The sequence below is a fragment of the Furipterus horrens genome, unplaced genomic scaffold (assembly GCF_987537825.1).
Source record: "Furipterus horrens unplaced genomic scaffold, mFurHor1.1.pri manual_scaffold_3, whole genome shotgun sequence".
Classification (NCBI taxonomy): Eukaryota; Metazoa; Chordata; class Mammalia; order Chiroptera; family Furipteridae; genus Furipterus; species Furipterus horrens.
In genome coordinates, this window is record NW_028327173.1 from 25,950,352 (window position 1) to 25,967,613 (window position 17,262).

Genomic DNA, 17,262 nt, shown 5'->3' on the forward strand with positions numbered 1-17,262 from the left:
AAACAGTGCTATTGTATGAATCTTACTTACCCCTTGCTACTGTGTATTACAGTTACTTGTATAAATGTTACATCTGGTCCTCTACTTTGTGTTGCCTTTAAAGGGGAGGAAGGGTTAATGCCTTGTTCTTTGTGACCCTGATATCCCATAGCAGAGTATTACACATAATAAGGCACCAATAAACCTGTATTAAAAGGCTGATGATGAGCAGGGGAGATGTTGATGAATGCATGTGTGTACCACAGTGCTTGGCACATTGATGCCTAATAAATATTTGTTGAATTTAATTGTAAGATGAACCAAAGACCATAGTTAATAAGACATAATATTAACTCATTTAGTCCTTCCGACAACTAAAGAGGTAAGTACTCTTTTTGTCTCCATTTTACACTTGATGAAACAGAAATAGGAAGGCTAAGTGACTAGCCCAAGGCCACACAGGTGATAAGTAGCAGAGTTAGGTTTTACACTGACGGACAGTCAGCCCTAGAAGCTGCACGCCCTTTTAACCATTATGCCATAATCAGTTGTTTAGTATATTTTTACACTATTAAATTCCTTGTAGACTTCTTTCTGTCTTGGGTGTGGCTCAAATAAAGAAAAGCAGAAGCAGCATAGCTTGTGAAGGTCCTGTAGAGTGGTGGTTCTCAGACTTTAGCCTGCATCAGAATCACCTGGAGGGCTTCCTAAAACACAGATTGCTGGGTCACATCCCCAGGTTCTGATTCAGTAAGTCTGGGCTGGGGCTTGAGAATTTGTATTTTTAACAAGTTCCCAGTAGCTGCTGTTGCTGCTGGTCTTGGACCACTTGTGTAGAGTGTAGTAAGAGCATGGACTCTGGAGTTAAGTTACTAGGGTTTGAATCTCAGCTCTGCCATTTACTGTGAACATGGGCAAGTTCTTCAGCCTTTCTGTGCTTCATTTCTCATCTGTAAAGTGGCTATGTTGATAACACCTACATTCTAGGGTCCTTTTTTTTAACTTTGTTTTTATTGTTGACGCGATTAGAGATGTTCCCATTCCCCCGTCCTTTGCCCACCTCCATCCAACCCTCACCCACCCCCTTCCCTCAGGCCATCACCACATGTTGTCTGTGGGTCATGCATATACAAGGTCCGTCCAGAAAATGCCCAGCCATTGTTAATACAATGAGAATAATTTGCACGACATCGATGTAACCTGGCAGCCGAGGAGAGTGGACTGGAATGCACGTGCATGAACAATGACGACTTCGCTGTATTATCAGTGGGAGCAGTAGATGCTATTGAGTGAGCATGTGTCCTGTGGCTGTCGCATTCAAAATGACTTGAGCGTGTAGAGCGAAGAATCTGCATCAAATTTTGTGTTAAGCTTGAACGTCCCTCTGTGGAAACTATTTGGATGATTCAGAGGCCACAGCTCTGGGCAACTGGTGATTGGCAGCTTCATTACGACAATGCACCTGCTCACACACCACGCTTCGTGCAGAGTATTTTGGCAAAACATCAAATCACCTAGGTGACTCAGCCCCTCTACAGCCCAGATTTGGTGCCCTGAGACTTCTGGCTTTTCCCAAAACTAAAATCACCTTTAAAAGGGACGAGATTTCAGACTGTTGATGAGATTCAGGAAAATACGATGGGGCAGCTGCTGGCGATTGGGAGAACTGTGAGGTCCCAAGGTGCTTACTTTGAAGGGGAATGAGGTGTTCTTGTCCTATGTACAGTGTTTCTTGTATCTTGTATCTTCTTCAATAAATGTGTCTCTTTTTCATAGTACAGGGCTGGATACTTTCTGGACAAACCTTGTATGTTCTTGGCTAATCGCTTCACCTTCTTTTATCCAGTTCCCCCCTCCGTCCTCCCTTCCGACAGCTGCCATTCTGTTCCATGTATCCATACCTCCGTTTCTATTTTGTTCAGTTTGGAGATTGAATGAAATACTACATGGAAAGTGCTTAGAATTGTGCTTAGTAAACATGCAGTGTCAGCTACAGTACTGGCGCTAGGACACGGTTCCTTCCTTTGTAGATTTTAGAGTGTAGTTACAAAGACTAGATTTAAATCTCATAAATAAAACATGGTGTGAAATCAGGTATTACTTCATGTGGTTCTGACTCTGAGTACCTTAGAGGCGAAATGTGTTTATGAGAGGCAATGGGGCATCAGGAAGAGGAGAGGTACATGGGAGAAGATAATGCAAAGTTATAGTCAGAGTTTAGAAAGATTGGGGTTGTCAGTGGTTTGGGTTTTACAACCAGAGAATTGGAGGGAGGGTGGGAGAGGGAGATAGATACATTGATAGACATTTAAGAAAGAGAGATATTGAGAAAGCGATGCCTGTACTCTTTGCCAAAGAGATAACTAACTCCTTTTCCCAGTCCTTTCTTAGAGCTGGTAGATGGTCTGGAGGTGAAGTTCCTGGCGGTCTGCTCTTTCTGGGGAACAATGGCTGAGGAGGTGGTTTGCTCCTGGCTTCTGAAGCTGGGCTCAGAAGCCTTTATCCTCCACAGCTGATTCACATACTTTTGATTCTTGCTGAGAAAGGCAGTTGTTAGGTTTGGAAGTTTTCAGATTCCAGAGCCAGCTGGACAGCTGGCCCTCTGATAGCTATTTCCCAAACTGCCAGCCCTGTGTCGCCTCATCTCCCAGGGCCCCTTTTTTGACTTCGAAGCGATATCCTATATTTAGTGAACTAGCCAGTTAGAGGTTGGAGGTGGTTTTAAGGGGGGAGTCTCTCTCACCTTAGAATTTTAGATGGATGTAGTATTTGAGCCCAGGAACAACATGTATCCTGTTCAAAATTTTAACCATTTCTTTATCAGCCTTGCTCCAACGATAGCTTACAGTGCTAAGAATGTACCTCTAGCCCATGGTTAAGGAGCAGTGTTTATTTTTGGGTGTCCTGCAGAAAATATTTGGGAGAAGGAATGGGGAGAAGTTCAGACAGCTCCATTTATGGTTGAGCAATGCTTGGTATCCTACAGAAGGGACCACATGGATAGTGGGGAAGAGTTTTAGCATTCTGAGTGTTCACCTCTTGCTCCCTCCATTTGGGGATTATTAGGGACACCTCATCAGCCATCAGAGTGGGACAAGTATTTCTTGGGAACCACATGAGCCTTAGACCCACATCCTGGGCGTCTTCTCTCCCAGCGTGCTGAATCACCACCTAGGAATGGCAGTGGCCAGGTTGCCGCCTGGAGCACCTGGAGTGCTCTTGGCATGGAGCATTATTGACTGGTCTTGGTCTCCTAGACACAGCTTGGGCCTCTCCTGTTGGAGTGATAGGCTGGGTCTTAGCTCCCCCTTCCAGCTTGTTCCACAAGGTGCTGACCTACTTTTGACAGACAATTAAGTGTTTGTGAGCAAAAGAAGGTGGTGACCCAAGTGAAGGTGAACCAGAGCTCCATTAAACAAACATTTGGAGTTTCTTTTTCTTGTCTCACGCAGTAGGGCCCATCTCAGTCCAGATGGAATGACTGACCAAGCTGATGTGGGGGTCAAATCCCAGATGCTTATCCAGATGACCAGCCAACTTTTGAATTCTCATTCCTTCCATCAGTGTATTTTAATATAAGAAATTACCTTTTATAATCATTATACCTTTTGTCATTTGGGTGATAGGAGAAGATTTGAAAGGAAATTGGGGCTCTTAGAGTGAACCAGCACCATAAGCCAGCAGCCCCTTTTGGTGGCGATGTTCTAGTTCATTTGTAGCCCCTCTGAGGGGAAGCTAATCTCTTTCTTTTTCTGCAGGCTGAGATAAGAGACTGGTTGGGAGCCCAGATCTTTAGGGAATGAGTGAGTAGCAAGTAGAGGTTTTCCTGTCCTTGTGATACAAGGGTTAGATGCAGTTTTTGCAGTGAAAGTAAGTGAACACATTTTCCCACCTCCTGGATGTCGCTTACCTTATTAGCAGACCCCAACTTCTGCTTCCCCATTGAATATGACTGTTGTACTGAATTGTTGTCCTTACTGTTGTACTTCAGCACTGAGGGAAGGATCTAAGTCCTTGAGAAGGACAGTGACTCTTGTTCTGCATCAGCTGGCTCCAGGATCCAGAGGGAATTGCTAAACTTGCAATTAGGCAGTTTCTTAAAGGTTTATTTTCAGCAACTCCACACACATGGCAACTCCAGTAATCTCCCAGTCAATAAAAAGAATAGTTACAGATATTGTATGCAGAGATCCAGATCAGATCTTAAAGTCTTAGAAGGAAAAAGCTTAGGAAAACTCAGTCCCACCCCTTTCTTATTGGAATTCCTTCTAACAACCTTTGAGGTGTCAGCCCCATTTGAAGAACTAGTTTACATATCAGAGCATGACTTAGAAGTCATCATGGCATCAATTTTGGTCTTTGAGATAGCTAAGTTTCGTGGGGGTGGGGGTGGGGGTGTATATGAGGTTATCTAAAATTCCTCCCCTCCTAGAAATACCAAAGTCTGGTCACAACCTCCTTTTTTCCACTTCTGTTCCTTTACGCCCACGAAACCTGGTCTCTGCTCATTTCCCAGTCATCCCCTTTATGGTGTCCTTGCCTTTCCTTCTTACCCTATATGACAGTACTTGTACTGGCATCCTCCTCTCTTTCTGCTTAGCTGCTGCTACACCTTTGTTCCCTCTTTCCCCAAAGTTAGACCCACATTCATTTTCTCCACCGAGCTCCTCAGTTCTGCTGCATAACATTGTGCTGACTGACTCCTTTACATATTTAGGAGCTCCAGCTCCAGCTTGACTTTCAACCCTGCCCTGATACCTTTCTTTTCCCTGCTGGTTGACTCCCATTCCTTTTCCTCACAGTAGCTATTTCAGACTTTCACCACTCTCCTCAGACTTGCTATTCCACTTTACCTTGTGAATTGGCAACATGTCATTTAGCCTTCTACTTTCTGCAGCTCTATCTCTCAGTTTATCTGTAATCTTTTCTAGTCCTCACCTCATTCCTTATATTTCAGGTATGTACGTGGTTTGCATTCTTCTCTCCCCACCTAGTGATTCTATAACTATATTCAGGTTTTCTCTATCTGAAGGAAAAATTTTTTTGTTCTTCAAACTAACTTTCTCCCCCCCCAAACCTCTTTTATTTTTTAATCCTCACATGAGGTTATATGTTTATTAATTTGAGGGATGGGGAAGAGAGAGAGAAATCGATGTGAGGGAGAAACATCAATTGGTTGCCTCTCATATGTGCCCCCACTGGGGATTGAACCCACAACCTAGGTATGCCCTCACTGGGCATCAAACCTGCAGCCTTTTTGGTGTACAGGACGATGCTCCAACCAACTAAGCCACCCGGCCATGGCACCACTAAACCTCTTTAATAGCCTTTGCTATACTCCTTTAGTCATCGTGACCCATCGTAGTCTGGTTTTTGTGCCCAGCATCCCAGCTGAGTTCCCTCTCACGTGTGACAGCTTACTTGCAGAATTCGGTACTTCTCTCAGTTCTCATGCCGTTTGACCTTGTTGCAGCATTTGACACTGTTTGGACCTCCTCTCCCCGCCATCCCCATTCTGTCTGCTCTCCCTAGACGAGTTTACCCACTCTGGTAATTTTATTTATCAACTTGGTCTATGTGTACAGTGATGATACTCAAACAAAAATCTCTAAATATGGACTTTTCTTTGAGGTTCAGACTTGTATTTTCAGGTGACTACTGTCTTTTTCCACTTTGAAGCCTACAGAAAGTCTAAGGTAACATATCCAAAGCCAAGCTTATCATCATCCCCCTTCCTTCCCATGCCCAAACCTGCTTCTCTTCCTATGTACCCTGTCTCAGACACCAATACCACTCTCCACCTATTTGCTTAAATAGGAAGTTCAGTATTGCTAGTTTTTTGTCTTCATTCTACACATCTGATTGGACACTAAGTTCTGTGTGTTCTAGCTCAGAAACATCTCAATAGCTGTCCTTTCCCATGCATCCTGGCTGGACCCACTGCCCTTTTAGATCCCCATCATCTTTGGCTTACTACCAGCCATCTTGCTCTATATACCTGTTCTTAAAAATTCCAGTACTCACTGCCTTCTATTTTTTCACAGGGTAAAGTTCAGACTTCTTAGCTTGAGTATGATTCTCAGTTTCATTCCTTGTTCATGCTGTTTCCTCTACCTTAGGTGTTCTTTCTACTTACTCTGCCTCACAAATCCTTGTTTATACTGTAATTTTGTATTCCAGCTAAAAATTAATTAGCTTTTTATGGTGTTCCAGCTTCTTTCCTCCTAGACCAACCAGCAAAACTGTATTTTATCTCATCTGAGTCCTCATGGTACGTTATACATCCCTTTGTAACAGTCCTTGTTATATTATTTTACAATTATCTGTAATTCTCTGGCTCCTCTAGATCATGAGTTCAGTGAGGGCACACTGTATCTCCTGCATCCTTGTTTTTTGTGTGTGTGTGTGCCACAACAATTGGTTGAGTTGTTGGTTTGTATATAAAGTTCTCGCTATCTCCAGAAAAAGGATGTTTAGAAAGTCTAGAAGGGCTGTTGGATATTAATTGTGGTAGAAGCTCTCCTCTATTTTACAAAATATCCATATTTATTGTATGAAAATTATAAAATAAACAAAAGTATAAAATTAAACTTACCTAAAATCCCACTATTTTTGTATAACCACTGTAAAAATTTTGCTGTATTTTCTTTCAGACACTTCTTTTCTCTAACTATATACATGCAAGTACATATTTTGCAAAAGTAAATTGTAACTTCTTTTCTTCATTTATTGTACAGTGAAAATCTTTCAGTGTCAAAAGACATGTATTGACATAATAGTTTATATGGTTGTCAGTGGTCCCGCGTGTGGGTGCGCTGCACCTGAGCCAGTCCACTGTTGTTAGACTTTTAGATAATTTTGTATTGGTGTTATAAACAATGAGATGAATATACTTTGTGTATGGATATTTGCACACTTAATCACATTTCTTTTATATAGATTTCTAAATTACTGCATTGAAAGTCATTACAAACTTAAAAAATTTTTAGATACATTTTGCTAAACTACTCCACAGAAGTTGTACCATGTGGTTGAACTGTTATACTTTATTGAGTTTTTTTTTTCTGTAATAGGTATTGTGTTTCTATTGGAGGTTTTGTATATTGGAATGATTTAATTAAGGCTGTATTTTATGAAGATTGATCTGACAGCACATCCAATATGAATTGGATGAGAAGGAAGGAGGGTTTTTTTTAGCAGTCTCGGTGAGAGGTAATGAGGCTTAAACAAGGAGAGTTGACTGTTGAATAAAGAAGCTGATTGTGAGAGGTATTTGGAAGAACTGTTAGCACTTAATAGGTTGTTTGAAGGATGGTGCCATTACTCAGAATGGGAAATTAAAAGGAGGCATTGATCTAGAGAGGGAACATGTGGATTCATTTTTAATAAACTTGAGTTCTGGAAGCTGTGGCATGCTCAGGTGGGGAAATGCCCCACAGGCAGCTGGCACTGCAGAGCAGCAGTTAGAAGGGAGGCAGGGCTCAATCTTCTCAGCCTGGTATTTAAAGCTTTCCACAATAATCTTTCCACAATAATCTTTCCAGCCTCCTCGCCAACTACCTCCTCACATCCAAGCCAGATAAGACTGTCTTCCTGGGGTACCTTCACTCACTGTGTCTGCCAGATAGACTCTTACCCATTGTCCACAACCCACCTCAAAGCCCTCTAGGAAACCTCTGGTCATCCCTCTGGAAGTTGTTCCTGGTGTCCGAAATGCTAGTGGTCATTGTTTTTCTGTGTCGTTATATTGTATTTTAATATCTTATTTGTATGTATGCATTATTTTCTTCTATAAGATTGGAAGCTCCTAGAGAATGAGGATGTATCATAAATTCCATTTTATTTCCCATAGTGCCAGCTCGGTATTTTGCACGTAAGTGTCCAAAATATTTAATGATTTATGGATTAAATGGAACTAACTTTAATGTAGTAGTAATAACACACTGGTTTATCATCATTCAACACCTAATACCTGATAAAAGTCTAGCACTATTTTATGTGTATTTTCCTACTTATTTTTCTTAAAATATACTCAGATATATTATGGGAGGAGGAGTAGAAAACAAGGGATGTTAAGTGAGAATCCCCTTTTATAGCTAAGATTTATTTCCCCCAGGATTCTTTTTTTTTCCATTTTAAATCATTGTTATTTCTTAATTATAGTTGATATACATTATTATATTAGTTTCAGGTATACACCCCAGTGATTAGACATTACATAACTTACTAAGTGATCATCCTGATAAATCTCGCACCCATCTGACACCATACATAGTTATTAGAATATTATTGACTATATTCCCTGTGTTGTATTTTACATCCTCATGACTATTCTTTTTTTTTTTTAAGATTATTTATTTTTAGAGAGAGGGGAAGGGAGTGAAAAAGAGAGGTAAGAAACATCAGTGCATGAGAGAAACATCCATTGGCTGCACACCCCCAACTGGGGCTACAACTCAGGCATGTACCCTGACTGGGGATCAAACCCACCACCTTTCTGTTTGCAGGACAAGGCCCAACCCACTGAGCCACAGCAGTCATGGCTCCCTATGACTATTCTGTAACAGCCAGTTTGTACTTCTTAATCCCTTCACCTTTTTTACCCTTCCCCCAACACCCCTCCCACTTGGCAACCATCGAAATGTTCTTTGTATCTATGAGTCTGTTTCTGTTCTGCTTGTTCATTCATTTTGTTTTTTAGATTGAATTGTTGATAGATATGTATTTATTGCCATTTCCTTGTTAATATATTTGATCTTTTTTTCCCTTCTTAAAGAAGACCTTTAACATTTCATGTACTACTGATTTGGTGGTAATGAACTCCTTTAGCTTTTTATTGTCTGGGAAGCTCTTTATCTGTCCTTCAATTCTAAATGATAACTTTGCTGGGTAGAGTAATCTTGGTTGTATGTCCTTGCTTTTCATCATTTTGAATATTTCTTGCCAGTCCCTTCTGGCCTGCAAAGTTTCTGTTGAGAAATCAGTTGGCAGTCTTATGGGAACTCCCTTGTATGTAACTAACGTCTTTCTCTTGCTGCTTTTAAGATTCTCCCTTTATCTTTAGCCTTTGGCATTTTAATTCTGTATCTTGGTGTGGACCACTTTGGGTTCATCTTGTTTGGGACTTTCCATGTTTCTTGGAGTTGTATGTCTGTTTACCAAGTTAGAGAAGTTTTCTGTCATTATTTTTTCAAATAGGTTTTCAATTTCTTGCTCTCTTTCTTCTCCTTCCAGCACCCCCATTATTGCAAATGTTAGTGTACTTGAAGTTGTCCCAGAGGCTCCTTACACTATCTTACTTTTTGATTATTTTTTCTTTTTGCTGTTCTGATTGGGTGTTTTTTGCTTCCTTATATTCCAAATCACTGTTTTATTCTTGGGTTCAGTTACTCTACTGTTGACTCCCTGTAAATTATTAATTTTAGATGGTGTATCCTTTATTTCTCACTGGTCCTTTTTCATGCTGTTGAGATTCTAAGTTCATTGAGTATCCTTATAACCAGTGTTTTGAACTGTGCATCTAGTAGATCGCTTGTCTCCATTTTGTTTGGTTTTTTTTCTGGAGTTCTGTTCTGTTCTTTGGTTTGGGACATGTTTCTTTGTCTCCTCATTTTGGCAGCCTCCCTGTGTTTGTTTCTGTGTATCAGGTAGAGCTGCTGTGTCACCCAGGCTTGGAAGAATGGCCTTATATAGTTGGTATTATGTAGGGTCCCATGGCACAGCCTCCCCAATCACTCAGGCTGAGCACCTGAGGTGCACCTCCCCTGTGGGCCCTGTTCCCCCTCCTCTTATAGTTGAGCATTGATTGCTGTTGGTATGTCAAGGGAGGGATTTACCCCCAGGCCAATCAGCTGCAGGGACTTACTGTGACCACTGACCACCAGCTTACTTCATCAGGGCTCTGGTGCCCGATGAATCCACCCCTTGACTGTGTTGCTTGTGGAGGTGGTTGGGTGGTGGTGCTTAGATGTGACCTGAAGCTGTCCAGTGTGTGTGCTGGCTCTGGGGCCTCCCTGGAGGTGGAGGTCAAGGTTAGCCACCACCTGTGTTCTGCTGGGGGCCACCGGCATGAGCTGCAAAGTGATCTAGATGGCTGCTACTTGTGCTGGGCTTTGAGGTGCCCAGATGAGGCCAAACTGTGAGCCAAGGCCAGTTGCTGCTAGTGCTGGAGCTGCGGCCACTTAGTGAGAGGTATAGGACACACTGAGGCCAGATCCTGCTTGTTTGAGAGATTTTAGGAAAATCTGAAGCATGAGCCAGGAGAGGCCATTGTATGAAAAGCCACCAGAAACAGCTTGGGTGGGCCTGAAAGTGGGTGGGGTAGGGCCTCAGGGAATTACCATGGAGGGGCAAACTGTGAGCCAGGTTGATGAAGTCTCGGATAATGGTGCCTGCCTGCTGGCTCTGTGGAGGGAGGGTTCATCAAAGGAATAATGGCCTCTGCCAGCACTTCTGTCTGGGAGAAAGCTACCACCCAGCTCTTGTCCTGGTACCGGAAAATTCATTTTTTCCTCTCCATATGTGTCTGGTGCTTTTCAAGCTGCTGCCCCAGCTGGAGCTCAGAGAAAGTGAGTCCAAGTAAGTCTGTGTGCCAAGCCTTTTAAGAACTGCCTGGGTCTCCAGCAGCTTTGTCTCTCTCAGCCTCAATCCCTGCAGGTTTTTACAGCCAGAAGTTCTGTGGATGTCTCTTCCTGGCACTGGAACCCTAGGCTGGGGGGCCTGGTGTGGATCTGGGATCACTCGCTCCTCAGGGGGTACCTCTGCAGCCAAGATATCCCTCCCAATTTTTATCTGCCACACGTGGGTGTCAGACCAGCCCATTCTGTATCTCTGCCCTTCCTAACAGTCTCACTGTGGCTTCTTCTTTAATTCCCTAGTTGTAGGATTCCATTCAACCAGATTTCAGGCAGTTCTGAATGATGGTCATTCTGTAGTTTAGTTGTAATTTTGATGCGGTTGTGGGAGGAGGCGGGTACCACATTTACATACACTGCCATCTTGCCCAGAAGTCTCCCCCAAGATTCTTTTAAGAGTGGTATATACCTGCCCTTTAGCTTCCAGCTCTCTTCACTCTCCTGAAATTGCTGTTGCCAAGGTCACCAATCACCTTGTCATCGCCAAATTCAGTGGTAATTTTTCAGCCCTAATCTTACCTGACCTTTCTGTGGTACATGCCACTAATATGAAACTCTGTCCTCTGAAAGTTTCCCCTTCCCTAACTTTTTGTGACCTTACCCTTGTCTGATTGTCTTTCTTCATTTACAGGTTTATCTTCCTTAGATAAAGAATTGAAGGATTTTGTTTTTGGCCCTCTACATAATTTTCTTGAGTGACCTTATTTATATTTATGGCTTCAGCTGCTAGGCCAGATCTCTCTCTTGAGCTCCAGACCCTTATCTCAGAGTACTGGAGGACTTCTTTTGGATATCGTGTAGGTATCTTTTATTCAGCATGTTCTAAACTGAATCCTTCTTCTTCACCCTAGGAAACCTGCTTTTCTCTCGCCTATTCCTTTGTTTAAGGCAACAGCTTCTACCAAGTCACACAAGTGACTTGAGGCTCTTCTTTCTCTTGGTCTTGCCACTCCCACCCCCACTGAAATAAACCACTGATTAAATATTGTATTTAACTACTTCAACTCTAACATTCCTTCCTTTCTTCCCATCCCAAATACAACTTTCTTTTTTTGTCTCGTTTTTTAAAGTATATTTTATTGATTATGCTATTACAGTTGTCCCAATTTTTCCCCAATTTGTCCCCCTCCCAAACATATGTTTCTCAGCATATAACAGTGTCCTAACTGGTCCCCCTGCTTTCACCTTGCTCCCTTCCTTTTCACTGCTGCTAGAATACTGTTTCTAAAATTAAAATTTCATCATAAAAGAATTAGACACTCCCAAACTTAAACCTTTCAGTGGCTTTCCATTATCTTAAGGTTGAAATATGATTTCTTTAGCATGGAATGCAAAGCTTTTATGTCCTGCCATCATTCTTCCAGGACTGAGAGTACCCTATATCAAGCTATTTTAAGTTCCTTAAAATAGTTTCCTCTGTCTACAACACTTCTGTCCCCATCAATCCAATTTTCTCTAGCCCTGAAGTTCCAGCATCATCCCCTTCCGGAAACCTTTCTTGGGCTTCCATGCCTTCTTGTTGCTGTGCATCTTTGTCAGCATCAGCAGCGCTATGTTGTATGCTGGGTCACTTGCTTGTGTCCCTCACTAGATTGTAAGCTGCTTGAGGAAAGAGACTGAGCTCATTTCAGTGCTCTACAAATTTGGCACAGAGCAGGCATACAGCGTAGGCTTGCCGAATGTATGAATGAGTGAGTGAGATGGGTATTGGTCAGTGGCCGTGGGCAGTGCTGGGGATCAGGATTCAAAACCTCAAATTTCTGGCTTTTCAACTTTCATGTATATGTATATATATATTACATATATATATATATACATATACATATATATATATACACACACATATCTATTTGAAACTAGGTAACACACTAACATAATTAAATATTCAAAAGGTACAAAAAGATACACAGTGAACAATCTGTGTTTTCACCCCAACCATCTTTTTCTCTTCCCTGAAGACAATTTGTAGTATCATTTTCTTGTGCTTCTTTCCATAGATGATATGTGCATGTATTTATTCACATATATTATGAATTAGAAAATTAATTCAGCAGATATTTATTGAGTACCTGGTATGTGCCAAGTACTATGTGAGGCCCTGGGGATAAACTGAACAAAATGGATTAAAAACTCCTGTCTTTATGAAACTTAAATTCTATATTTTCTTCCTCTTTTTAAAAACATAAATGAGAGCTAACATATACTCTGTTCTGACCTTGTTTTTTAAAAAAATCTTGGAGATTCATCCATATCAGCCTATAAATACCTCTTTTTTTTCTTCATGCTTATTATTCTGTTATATGAACATACTATCATTTATTTAGCCTATTTATGGACAGTTACGGTGTTGCCAGTCTTTTGCCATTACAAAATGCCATAATAAAAAACTTTGTTGTACAGTTGTTACTTTGCATGTGTATATGTTTAGGGAAAATTCTTAGGTGTGGAATTGCTGGGTCAAAGAGTATGCATACTTCTAGATTTGATGGATAGTTTCATCCATTGCTTTAGTTTTTTATTATGGTTATTTTAAGCATACAGATAAGTATAGATAATACTATAGCAGATACATATGTACCCTACTACTCGTTAAACAGATGTTGACACCCTCTTTGAGGTTCTACCTTAACGTGACGTCCTTCCACAGAATGTTATCTTGACTCAAGAATAATAAGTTTCTTAGAACCCATCCTCTACCATCCTGGAGTCGCCACTATACAGTCTATCTTGAACTTTTTTAAAAAAATGTAATTTCATTGTTAGCAAAAGACAGCTTCAGAAGAAAATTCCATTATGCTATTTTTAGTGTCTAGAATCTGCCTTCTCCAAAATATTTATTTTGCCTCCTTCCTCTTCTCAAAGCAGCAAAGAAATGCTAGTGGAAGTTAGTGGCCTGACTCTTGGGAGACTTGTTTTATTTGTCGGTGGAGTGTAGTCCAGGTGAATTGAGCCAGCAAGCACTACGCCCTCCCCGAAGTTTGTCAGAGTAGCTGAATGTGGCTCTTCTTAGCAGACACCTTCTTTTAACTGACTTGAAGGTACTGCTGTGTCTCCCGTCTGGGTCCTGCTGGAGTTGGTGAAAGAAACTGTTTTGGAGGAGTGGGGGAAGTTGTTGATTTCTGTTATATGTGGATACTTATATCTGTTTTAGCATGCTTTTGTTGAAAAAAATTTTCTTCCCTCCCACCTCTCTTCTAAAGGTCTGTAACCTCAGTCCAATGGTAGGTAGGTGACTCTTGCCTCTGACTTTTTATTTAGGTGCTCAGAATGCCTAGCAGTGAGGCATTTTACATTATCCTGTGATTTTATAAACTTAGTTTCAGGTAGGGCTAGGGCAGATCCACCCTAAGAACAGGCATTTTTGCCTTCCCAATTGCTCAGTCCTTTTTACCTCGTTTGGTCTTATAGTACTACATAACCATTGTAGGGAGGAGAGGATTCATAGGATTCACTCATTTCTCCGTGGACTACACAGCCCAAAAGAAAAGGCTGATTGGAAGTCAGTGACCTAAAGCATGAGGTCTTTTTAAGCTCGTTGTGGGGCCCTTGTTATAGGTCTTACCCACACAAAGTACCTCCCCAGGCCTGTGGTGAGCACAGAGGGGGCAGAAAGTCCTCCCATAGCTGTCAAACCCACTCCTCGTTCCCGTTAAAGCCTCCCTTGGTCTTGCCATTTCATCCTCTCCTCCTAAGCATATGAGGTCTGACTTCTTTCGTCTTCTGTTCCTCAGCCCAGCAGGGAGTCTTGGCTGAGGGGACAACCCTTTCTTCAGATGGCAAACTCATTTTCTCTCCAGCAGACCAGAGGGACAAGGTGTAACTCAACCCCTCTCCCTGCCAGACACTGCTGCCAGTGGGAAACAATGAAGAAAGTGATCTTTGCTGTTCCCTGAATAGGGCCACAACCTGGCACCTGCTTTTGTTGCTGGCTTCTTAGCTCTCTGGAGACATTTTTGCTGTCTTCCTGGGTCATCAGCTGCTTTGGGGTAACAGTGACAACTGGCTGTAGGGTGTCAGTTCTGCCTCAAAAAGGGTGGTTGTATTTATATGAGGAGAGTTACCTTTCATGTCTCTAAGCCTCTCGTCTTCAGGGCTGGTCTAGAGAAGAGCAGTTGGATGTCAGCTGTGCCCTCTGTTTGACCACTCATGACGCTTATCTTCTCTGAATCTGAGGAGACAGATTCGTTCCTTTTTCACCCTGCTCTCTCGTTAGACTGAGTTCTGTGTTCCTAGCACCTAGGTCGGGGCGTGGTGCATGGTTAGAACGCAACAAATGCATGTGGATGAGTGATTGGGAGAATCCCTTAAATTGGCTGTCCAGATGTAGTTTCACTGACCCCTAATCTGAGGGGCTTTGGAGGACTGCCTTGTAGGAGGAGGACCTTTGTGTTTAGGAGAAAGATTGCTTCAAAGGAATTATGGAAGGTATCGTTTTCTAGATGGTTTGGGGAACTGTGGGAACTCCAGGATGGGACTTATTCTCTATTATAAGTTTAGAACTTTCTTCTCAGTTATTAACGCTCTGCTGGCAGACTGGCCCTCCTGCTTCAGGAGTAATATCCTGAAGCTGACTCAGGCCTTTTCTTCACCTGGGCTCTGGCATTCTTGAGCCCACGCCACACCAGGGCAGGGCAGGGCAGGGACTGCTTTTTAACTGTCTTTGTCATTGTAGAGTCAGAGCTCTGAGGATGGCACCTCATACAGTGTAGTCTGGATTCCTGATCTGCCTGCATTCAGTCAAGTTCCACTCAGCTCATAGGTGTCGGCGCCTCGGTAAAGGCTGTTGGAGACAGCAGAGCTTTTTTCCCCGTTGTCAGCAGCTGGCCAGAGAGTGCCTATTAGACTGCCAGATCCTAAGCCTTTCACATTTGTCTCTCTCTCTCTGGAATTTAGGGCAGAATCTCTCTTGCCACCTGGGGTTACATTCACTGTTCGCCATTCACTGGGACCTATTGGAGGATAAAAGATGAACAGCCCCCCAAAAGCATATGGATGTATTATACTACGGAGCTTTGGAATTCTCTGATTCTGGGGAAAGGTCCATTGTCTGCAGGAATACAACTGGAGTCCAGGCCACTGCACCCCCTCCCTCTTTCCCAACAGCCTCATGTTGGAACCGTCACTCACTTCATAATTCCAAACATCCTTGTTTTTGTTTAATTTTTATCTGATATGGTGAAACACACAGAGGAAATGACAAGCTAGCATGTGTTGTCTTTTCAATGCACTTAGTTCAAGTGGCTATTTTAAAGGTCAGTTGTTCCTGCCATTAGATTCCTTTTGTCTGGGCTGATTTTCTTTCAGAGGGGATGGTGGGGTGGGGCAGAAGTCTCTGATAGAATTTATAGTGGCATTAAAACAAGAGAACCCAGGTCTTTTCTGGCTGATGGATCATTGCTTTATAAAACCTTGTTCATTTCAGTACCTATATTTGGATTGCACTGTGTTAATTGCTTTCAGATCAGGACACAAAAGAAGTCTTAGAGATTAATTCAGAGGTTCTTAATCTGTGGTTTATTGAGCCCTCTCCTCTTGTAAACAAAACTTGTAGGTAGGTGAATATGTGCCTTTTTTTTTTTAACTGAGAAAATAACTTTTGTTTGGGGGAGCAGGCAGGTATCTAATCTCAGAACTTCTGAAATTGCTTCTTGGTGTCAGCAGCCTTGGTGACCTTGAGCATGTTGAAGTGCACAGTCTTGCTCAGGGGCCAGCACTCACCCACTGTGACAATATCCCCGATCTGGTCATCTCTGAAGCAGGGGGACAAGTGCGCTGACATGTTCCTGTGGCACTTCTTGGAGTGGTTGTACTTTCAGCTGTAGAGGAGGTAGCCTTGGTGGATGACAGTGGTCCTCTGCATCTTCATCTTGGTCACCATGCCAGACAAGAGGTGCCCTTGGATGGAGACATTACCGGTAAAGGGGCGTTTCTTGTCAATGTAGGTGCCCTCAGTGGCCTCCTTGGGCATCTTGAAACCCGGGTCGATGTTCTTGTAGTGTTGCAATAGTTTCTCTTTGCCATTTTCTCCAAGAAGGTCCCTCTTCTTCTTTTGAAAGGTAGTGGGCTGCTTTTGGTAGGCACGCTTTGTTTGAGTGTCTGCCATCTTCCCAGCGGCCTGAAGAAAAGAAAGCCACTGGCGACGTCCAGGTTTCCTTATCGATTTATGTACCTTTTTATAGGAAGAGTGTACAGATATCCCCTGTATAACACGGCACTTCTATAACATGGTTTTGCTCTAACATGGTTAGAGAATTGGGGAAACCCCCCACATAACACGGTACTTCTGTAACACGGTTTCACTCTTAGCACGATATGATTGTAGAAGATACCCAAGAATTGCTGGTAGAAGAAGAAACTGATGAAGCAATTTTGGTGGAAATGACCTCTGGAATGTGCCAAGATAACTTCGGGGACGATAGTACTGATGAAAATGAAGAAGTTGAACAGTTTATTCTAAAAAGTGTAAAGAAAGGCCTAGACTTAGCCAAATACAGTTATAGTCATATTTCTTAAATGAAGATCCTTGCACTGAAAGGAGCACAAAGTTTAAGAGAGAACTTCAAAAGTGCTTAGCACCGTATAACAAAATGTATAAAGATCCCTCAGCTAAAAGCAAGCAATTTAAAGTAACAGATTTTTTGCAAAAAGT

The 17,262-nt window shown here is 42.3% G+C and overlaps 1 protein-coding gene and 1 pseudogene across 1 annotated transcript in view; one reads left to right on the forward strand and one right to left on the reverse strand.

The window, feature by feature from the left end:
• MACF1 (microtubule actin crosslinking factor 1) overlaps positions 1 to 17,262 on the forward strand; it is a 311,616-nt gene that overhangs the window by 28,154 nt on the left and 266,200 nt on the right. The gene's annotated exons all lie outside the window — the stretch shown is intronic.
• On the reverse strand, positions 16,240 to 16,716 carry LOC150014654 (small ribosomal subunit protein uS17 pseudogene; annotated as a pseudogene).